At 39.5% G+C, this 9,016-nt stretch overlaps 1 long non-coding RNA gene across 2 annotated transcripts in view; it reads right to left on the bottom strand.

Moving 5' to 3' along the window:
- Nucleotides 1-1,695: 1,695 nt before the first annotated feature.
- The window catches only part of LOC140342822 (uncharacterized), a 20,781-nt gene continuing 13,460 nt past the window's right edge, over nucleotides 1,696-9,016 (bottom strand). For both annotated transcript variants that reach the window (XR_011923171.1, XR_011923186.1), the window contains exons 2-3: nucleotides 3,247-3,466; nucleotides 1,696-2,629 (exon numbers count right to left, since the gene is read on the bottom strand). This is a non-coding gene — a long non-coding RNA (uncharacterized lncRNA). The remainder of the gene's footprint in view (nucleotides 2,630-3,246; nucleotides 3,467-9,016) is intronic.

The raw sequence follows: 9,016 nt of genomic DNA, 5'->3' as shown, positions 1-9,016 counted from the left end.
CCTGAGAAGTGGCAGGCAGACGGGTTTTTATCTAACTTAGTTCTGTTGGAGTTGTTTCCCATTGTTTTAGTGGTGGAGCTTTGGGGGAGGGGGTGTTAGGGAACAAGAAAGTAAGATGTACTGCAATAACATGGGGGTGGTTCAAGCGGTTGACAAATTTTCTGCTTTCTCAGAGGCAGTGCTACAGTTATTGTACTTTTTGGTGTTTCTGTCTGAAATTTAATATTTATCCTGTGTCAGAACAAAATCCTGCTGTGAATGATTCCATTGCTGATGGTTTGTCTCGATGCCGTTGGGACAATTTTCATTGGGTTGGCATTGGGGGCAGAGCTTGACAGGGTCCTGTGCCCCCCTCAGGTATGGATGACTCCACTGGAGTCATTTTTGGATTAATTTGGAGGTCGGTGAGTGAAGTGATGTGGGTCTCATATTGCACCATTTGGAGTCAATGGTTTGCTTTATGTGTCATTTTGGGGGGGGGGTAGGTCTGTCTAGTAAAGGGTGAGCTTGGTGTTGTTTAGGGTAACTGATTGTTTTTTTTTTAATTTGTTCTCCTGTCCTCAAATATTTTTTGTATTCATTTCAGATCAGGACAGCCACAGACACTTCCGGGGGGATGAGGGTCCTTATGATGGATATTGGCACCTAAATATCCATCCATTGCAGAGTCAATGGGCCTGAGGTTTTTGGTATTTGGGCATGAGAGCCTTCTTGAGAAATGCAGCCAGGAAATTATGGCAGTTGATATGGTTTGCATTTGGGGTTATTGGTATAGAGTATATTAACCCCCATGGCAGTCTAATTCTGTCCATATTTTAATAAAAAAAAAAAAAAAGCAGTACCTAGTTTAGCATGGAAATATATTTTACATTGTAGGCCAATAATAAGCCATAGCCATAACTCACCCAAATATGTCTATTAATAAATAAAATTATAAACTTTAAATAAAAAATACAAAATCTGTTAAAATAGGAGTGCATAAAAATACCAAAAAACTGTATTAACTGTACAGTAGCATATATTATATAAAGACTTCTTTGTATTGGACTCAATACAGCAATTTTGTAATAAATCCAATAAAAGTTGAATTTCCCACCGAGAAACCCACACAAACCGATGCATGCACTGACGTCAGCCATAGACCATCAATGCAGTCACCAAGAGAAGTGAATTTTTTGGTTTCTAGCTACCCCGAGTGTGGCTCAGGGTTACCATTTTTTGCCTCGAGCCACACTTGGGAACACTGATAAGGGGGTGATTAATGAATGTGTTATGAAAAAAGGAAAAAAATGTGGATGAACAGCTTCAATTTTGCCAGGTTGTTCCAAAATTTGGTCTCTGCAAGTTATGTAGGGCCGTGTAAAGTTTATTTTTATTTTTTTTTTTTTTTTTGGGGGGGGGGGGGTAATTTGTGGCCTCATGTCTAGCCTGGTCATGGGTGAATACCCATGATTTGCTTTCTGCTCCTAAAACACACTTCCCTGTCCGCAGCCTGATTAACAGCAATATTTGTACCTGCCTAAAGAACAACATAGGAAACAGAACATTTACCCAATAAAATACATTTCAAATAGGAACATAAGAGGCATCCGCAAAAATTTTATATTGGTTCCCTGTAATTTTGCAAAGCTGTACTCTTCCAGGCAGCCAATAAGCAAGGTTACAGGAGGTCAAAGCACAAGGACTGATTTAACACTGTGTTGCCATTCCTTTATTGTCCAAACCATACAGTGTAATTCCCACAATAGGAAAACAAAAGTCATTGACCACTGTGTGCGAGGTATGTCTGTACCACAGCAGTGTCTTAACATTTGGTGAATCTTTATTAAACAGTTTACATATACCAATTTGCTACATGATTGGAAATCTGCTTACTGTTCCCTACTAAGATTGGCTGGGTTAGGTACCATCAATGTTTCACCTTAGCATCTCATTCTAGATGAAAAAACCCTCAGAAATCTACACTATACTTGTGTACATAATTCATGTTTGCCAAGTAGATAACCCTAGAAGAACTGTTAATCTCAGCAACAGAAATCAAAATGTAGGATCAATCATAAATATTACAAGGCATATTGTAATCCTAGCAAGCTATATCTCTAATGTTCACTTTACATTGTATTTTGAATACAGAGCAAATCCACTTCTGAACAGTATTTTTATACGCCAGCTATCATGAACAGAAGACAGCTGGGACAACCAATCACATGAAAGTAAGAATAAAAATGCAAAGGGGTAAACCCTATTCACAAACACATATTATTGACCAATTTCACTGAACTGGCCATAGTTTGATAAAGATATTGCCAAGTTTTTAAAGAAAGATTAAATCCAATATTCTGTCATGTCAAAAAGGTAGTGGAACATATCAGTCCGTTGGACAACCTTTATTTGTGCATAGATATCTGCTCTGTGTTTAAGTTGAAAAGACGCAATGGCGATGTTCAATTTGTAGGAGCTGTGCCGTGGGGTCCACCCATCCAGTGTTACTGATTTTATGTTTAGTATCTTTGCAATCAGCTCCCATATGAAATCTTTTTGAGGATTGTCCGACTCTGGAGTGGTGGAAATCTTCAGGTACCGTCACAAAATTTGAGTGGGTTGCAAGGACTTGCTGAATGGTTCCAAGCTGGAGAAGAGAATTAAACATATGAATAGGAGAAATATGAATTGTGTAAAATATATTTTCACTTTGGTTATGGTTATCTGTATTGTTGACAACGTAAAATAAGTTCAACTATTCTTTACTACGACTACTAAGAGAATACCAAAATCAGCTCAAATACTTACTCCCAGGGCAAAGATATCTGCCACTAAATGTCCTCAACTTGAGAGCTGTCTTGCAGCTAACAGAACCTACACAGCAATTTTCTGCTTCCTATTCATATAAAACCTGTCTTTATTATTGCCATGTTATCACAATTTCATCTGAAACATTTAAACAGAAGCACCGTTTTTAATAAGCCAGGCCTCTAACTTCCACCCAGCCATTGCAAAGACAATGCTTCTAGAAATTATATTAGTCTGTGCTTGTATCCTTCTTCTATGAAGTCTTTGAATTTTAAAGGGTTGCCATTCATGAGTTTAGGTTTGAACTGTATGATCACCTAAATCTGCTTCCTCAGACTACCATTTGTAGCACTACCAGATGGTTTAACGACTATGCTGCACAACTACACCTTTTGTTAAAGCACAAGAGGGGGGGGGGGGAATTTACACACCCACTAAAGGATTACAATTCCATACCTGTAGCAAATAGAAAGTCTGAGATTATGCTGCAGTTGGGTGTTCTGGGTCTGGTACCACAGTCTTATAGCCATCAGATTTTCCAAGCCATTGGTTCTGGGTTCTAGTTAGAATCATGTGTCTGGGGGTTTTCTGAAGTTTAAGCCGATTGAAGTAATCAGGAAAGGGATTGAGTTTCTCCTGGGCTTCAAGGTCACCCTGTGGAATCTGTTCTTTTGACCTGGTTGGAGGTGACAATGGAGAAAATGATATTTCTACAGCTCTAACAGACCATACACGGAAATTAGATGGTTCCATTAATGTAGGTTAACAAATAAGCACCTAATTAGACTGTATTGGGAACAGACAAACACATTAGTTTGTGCAAGGGTTAAGCTAAAAAATCCATTCAGTTTATGTCAGATGGTCAGAAAACTACCATATTTTTGCTCCGAAGGACAAGGGGATGCCCCAAAAGTGTGGGGGGATATGTCTGCATTTTATGGAGCAATTATTGCTGCACAGCCGGCGGCGATTGAAGACTTCCAAGGGGGGCCCGGTCGATGGCTGCAGTGCCATCTAATCTTTCAGCCCCCCCTGCATTCTGGCCTCTCCTTCGTATAGCCTCCCTGGCCTGCCGATGGTGATAAAGGCGCCACCCTCTTCAAGAGGCCGCTTAGCCATACAATAGGATCGGCCAGCAGTTCTGAAGATTGACTACTATCCCTGGCTCGACCAACCAGTTGCCCAATACGTAAAGCCCAAAAAAATGCCAGAACATGGCGAAATAAAAAGGAGCTCATTTTCTGAATGACAAATCCCCCCCCCCTCCATCTTTGCAACAAAGCCACCAGTAGCAGAAAAGACACTGCCTTTTCTTATCCACCATTTCTGAAGCCCTCAACAGGCTGTCTAAAAGTCTGTGCCCCCCCTGCTAATTTTTTTTTTTTTGTAGATCAATACACCTACCTTTCCAGACCTGTTCACACACCTCCCGTTTCAAGTGAACCCCCAAAGCAAACAAACCTCTCACCTCGCCATGTCCCCCACACTCCCCCTGCCCACACCACTATCACTAATTGCCGTGTTATCCTGTGGATCCATGCAAAACACTTGTTTTAGGTGATCCAACATGAACTAATTTGCTCATATATAGGACACCAATTTTTCTAACAAACGAACAAATCAAGGTACTCACCTGGCTAAAAGTTTTTCTAAACCGCAGCACATCCCCATCAAGGATTTGTCAGGGGGAAACCATTAGTCACCTAAAGAAATTGCAGATATTCAATATAAATGTACAAAAAAACAAAAAACAAAAAAAAAAACCCCAAGGATCAGGTAGACCACAAGATCTTATATCAGATCTGCCCTATATCATTAACAAGGAATTAAAACTTTCTTCATAAAAAATTATTAAAGATGATGATCATATCTAAATTCTGATATATCCCCAGAAGAGGTACACACAATCAAGTATGCTGCCAATGCAAGGCTTCTGGGCCAGATGTCTTAAGCAGTGAATTCTACAAGTACCTGGTAGTGGAAGACATAACTGAACCACTCACTAAAGTTTACAATTCAATAAACTCCACAAATACTTACCCTTCAGTGGGGTTTTACATTTTTTTCAAAGATCTTAGCTTATCTGACATCAATACTTCCAGGTTTGATAGACCTGGCACAGTCTGGCTTTCCAGATGATGGATGTTTCTGTTCTGCCTACTGCCATCAGGACTTTGTACTTGAACACACTCTGGTATCAAAAGCCTTGTGGAGTCCACTTTATTATCTCTGGACACCAAAAAGGCCTCTGACAGCATGGAGTGGGATTGGCTTTATTTGGTCATGGGCGAGTTGAAATTCAGTGGGCAGATTGTTATTTCTAAAACCGTGTAGTCATAGCCCCTTATTCCATTACGAAGACACTAGACAGAGGTGTCCCCTATTACCACTGGCCATATCTTCATAGACACCTGATCTGTTCTCTGGTGTCACCATTAAAAGTGATGAAACAAACTGGCTCTATACTTATTTCTTTAAAATCTGCAACATGATATCCCAAGATTAGTTTCTCATAACTGCATCTGGGACATTTCCAGGCTTATGTATCAACTATTATAAATGCCTATTGAAAGCCAGGGATCCTGAAGATCAGTGGGTGTTGTAAGACCTAACTAAGATGTACTCCTTAAATCATAGGTTTATAAAAAAAAAAAAAAAAAAAAAAACACACACACACACACACACACACACACACACACACACCTTTCTCAAGGTGCCATCATACCAATAGTAAAATTTCCTCTGCCCTACAATCCCTCAAATCCACCATCATCTACAAATCACATATTCAATTTGGGATAAATGTTTTGGTTTCTTTTTTAGGCTACCCTGGAGATGATAGAACCAGGAGGATTATTATTATTATACAGTATTTATATAGCACCATCATATTACGCAGCGCTGTACAAAGTCCATAGTCATGTCACTAACTGTCCCTCAAAGGAGCTGACAACCTAATGTCCCTACCACAGTGATATGTCATTAATGTAGTCTAAGGTCAATTTAGGGGGAAACCAATTAATCCTATTGCATGTTTTTGGGATGTGGGAGGAAACCGGAGTACCCAGAGGAAACCCACGGAGACACGGGGAGAACCTGCAAACTCCATGCAGATGTCCTGGCTGGGATTCAAACCTAGGACCTAGCGCTGCAAAGGCCAGAGAGTGCTAACCCCTGAGCCACCGTGCTGCCCAAAGAAAGCACATTTATACTTAGTGAGCATTGGCATGAAATGATGGTGTATAAGCACCCTGTGAATCGTCCTAGATTAACTGCCCCAAATCCCTAGAACCGAAGAGTGGCCTGAATAATTGTAAGGAACTGCCCTGGAATAATACAATCCCACAAACAAGTTCAATGCCATGCACACTTTATAGATTGGATACTCCTCCACATATTACCTGTAATCCTTCCCCAAACCATCCTAATACAAAAGAAAATTGTATTTTAATTTCACCCCCAAGTGCAGCTATGCCCAGGTGGTAAGGTGCACAATGTTCACACCAAAATTTAATGTTTGTACTCTATACAGAAAAAACGAAACCTCATCCACAACATTCATCAAAATTTCTTTTGCTAGGAATTTTCACGCACTCAGTTCAATGGAGAGAGCATTTCACACTCCATTGCTTTGAATAGAGAAGGCAGCTTACATTGAACTGGCTGTGAAAAAATTCTAAACTGTCCCAGGCAAGGCAACATAGTCCATATTTTTTTTTTTGGATCAAGAACAGGAAAGAGGAAGACAGTCAGGGAAATCAGCGATAACCAAATGTAACTGCTTCCTGTGAGTACTATGCAAAGGGTAACCTGTTTATTGCAAAGACAGTGGTGAAGGTTTTTTAAGTTTAATTTTTTCTCTCTTGAGTCATCCTTGCATATTCTGCAATATCCATCATCTATTTCGCATGACCACTCTCCCCTCATGGGTAAAGCATTTCCAACGCTCTCTGCAGATGAAAATGCCTAATGTCTGTGATATGTATTGAACTGGCCATGAAGCATTTCTAAAGTGGCTGCATGGCCCAGGTAAGACTGCACAAACCAAATGCTGCTTTTGAGACCCCATGAAGCCACTTTTCATTCTAATGGACCATTAACCAGTACCTATACTTAGTCATGAACATCTACCTCTAGGGATTTTATCTGGCACTTTCCTTGCTGCCTTATACGTGACAAAGCTTTGCAACAATACCTTAGGGATATCAATGAGCAGCACAATTCAGATCCTCTCATATTTAGATACAGATTATGGCTCTTGGCTCCACATGATCGTGTTAAGCCTATGATCATGTTAAGATAAACCTCTTAGGATAGAGAAGTTTGGATCAATGATATTTGGGTGATGCAACATGAGAAAATCATAAGGGTGCTGAATTTTTAAAGTTTGAAGACAAATGGTGCAAGCCACTGACACACCTGTCAATGTTTTTTAATACCACAGCGCATCCTATCCAGGATTTGGCAGATACTTCCACAAGAAGAATACAGTAATCCCTAAATTGGGTGATGTGATGCTTATCTGGGAAAGGTGTTCATTAATTTAGTGAAACTACCACATCCTTCTGAAGATGATCTTTCATATCTAAACGCTGTAGTTTCCTCAGATGAGGTATCAAATGGAATCAAGATTTCTGCCAAAATAAAGGCCCCTGGGCCAGATTGCTCAGGAAGTGAATTGTATCTGGTGGAAGAAATAACCACTCATTAAAGTTTACAATTCAATATACTGCACCAATACTTACTTTCAAATTTAAGTAAAAAAAAAAAAAAAATAATATATATGGCTCATTTAGACCCCATATTTTACTGCCTATATCATTTTCCAGGATTTAATTTTTTTTCAAAAATGTCAGCCAATTATCTGGCATCATTACTTCCAGGTTTCAAAGACCAAGCCCAGTCTGGCTTTGTACATTGCAGACGGACAACAACTTTTATCCTCAAAGTCCTGATGGTGCTAGAACACTTTTCTTCCAAGGGCTTTCTCCATTAGGAACGTATCTTACACAGAGACGGCCCTCCACAGCACAGAGTGAGATTGCCTTTATATGGTCTTGGTTTGGATGAAATCCAGTGGTCAATCCATGTATTTGTTCACTTTTGAAACTGTCCATAAAGCAAGAGCACTTTCTTCCACTACACAGAGGTGAGCCCCTCCCCACCATCATCACCCTTACTCGGATATAGCCACTGAAATACTGGCCAGATCTTGACACCTGATATGTTCTGGAACCACCCCTAAAATGTAAGGAAATAAACATGGTGTATAGTGGCAGATGATTTATTTCTTCAAAATTCGCAATGTGATATCCTCAAATTTCTCAAAGCTATATTTTGTAGTAGTTAATACAAACGCCTGAAAATGTGTCAAATACAATCACTTTAAAAACCTAAAGATCTGTGGCTCTGGGTATGAACTTGCATGGTGAAGTTGGCCCCATATAGTGCAACCTACCTAGGATTTCAAATCTAAGATGTAAGCAAGTTTAGGTTCACTTGACCAAATTGTTTGTGGTATGATTTATTCATTTCTTTTAATTATGATTACTTTTGCACATCTATTGAATTCTCTTTAAACACTCCCTTATCTATGTCAACATTCTGACACCAAAATTACAATTGGCTTTCACACATTTTCTATGCAAAAAATGCCAGAGTGGCAACTACTAAATGTGATCACTAAAATATATATTGGGGTGAAGCTACCCAACTAGGGATTTAAATCTGTTCTGATTGAGAAATGTAACGAGGAATAACTCCCTTGTATATCCTTGGTCTACAAAGACTACTGCACTCGCAAGATATCCCTTCTCAATCACAAATATATCATGAGACTGATATCATGAAGAGAAAAATCAAGAAACTGTTGTACTCTCACCACAACTACTACTTAGAAAAAACCCAAGCTTTCCTCAAGGTTCCCAATTTAAGGTGTACCAGCTCTGCGAGTCAAGGGGAATGACAATATTCACAAATCTTTTCAATAAACTGATGTTTTGCCCTTTAAGTAATAAATTTGGCCTCCTTACCCATCATATTTTTTGGGCGATCAAACACTATTAAAAAGTCTATAGGGGGAAAATTAGGGTTATTATTCACAACTGTAAAACTGCAAGAACAATCAGGGGACCGGAGCTGACAGATTTGCTCCCTTGATTGCTCTTGTAGCCCTTGTGTAACTGTAGTATGCGTTCTTGGATAGAGATTCTCTATAAAATAACAC

This window comes from Pyxicephalus adspersus, chromosome 1 (genome assembly GCF_032062135.1).
Source record: "Pyxicephalus adspersus chromosome 1, UCB_Pads_2.0, whole genome shotgun sequence".
In the NCBI taxonomy this organism is placed as follows: domain Eukaryota; kingdom Metazoa; phylum Chordata; class Amphibia; order Anura; family Pyxicephalidae; genus Pyxicephalus; species Pyxicephalus adspersus.
The sequence above is the reverse complement of the archived record's forward strand: the minus strand, read 5'-3'. Positions and strand labels throughout refer to the sequence as shown.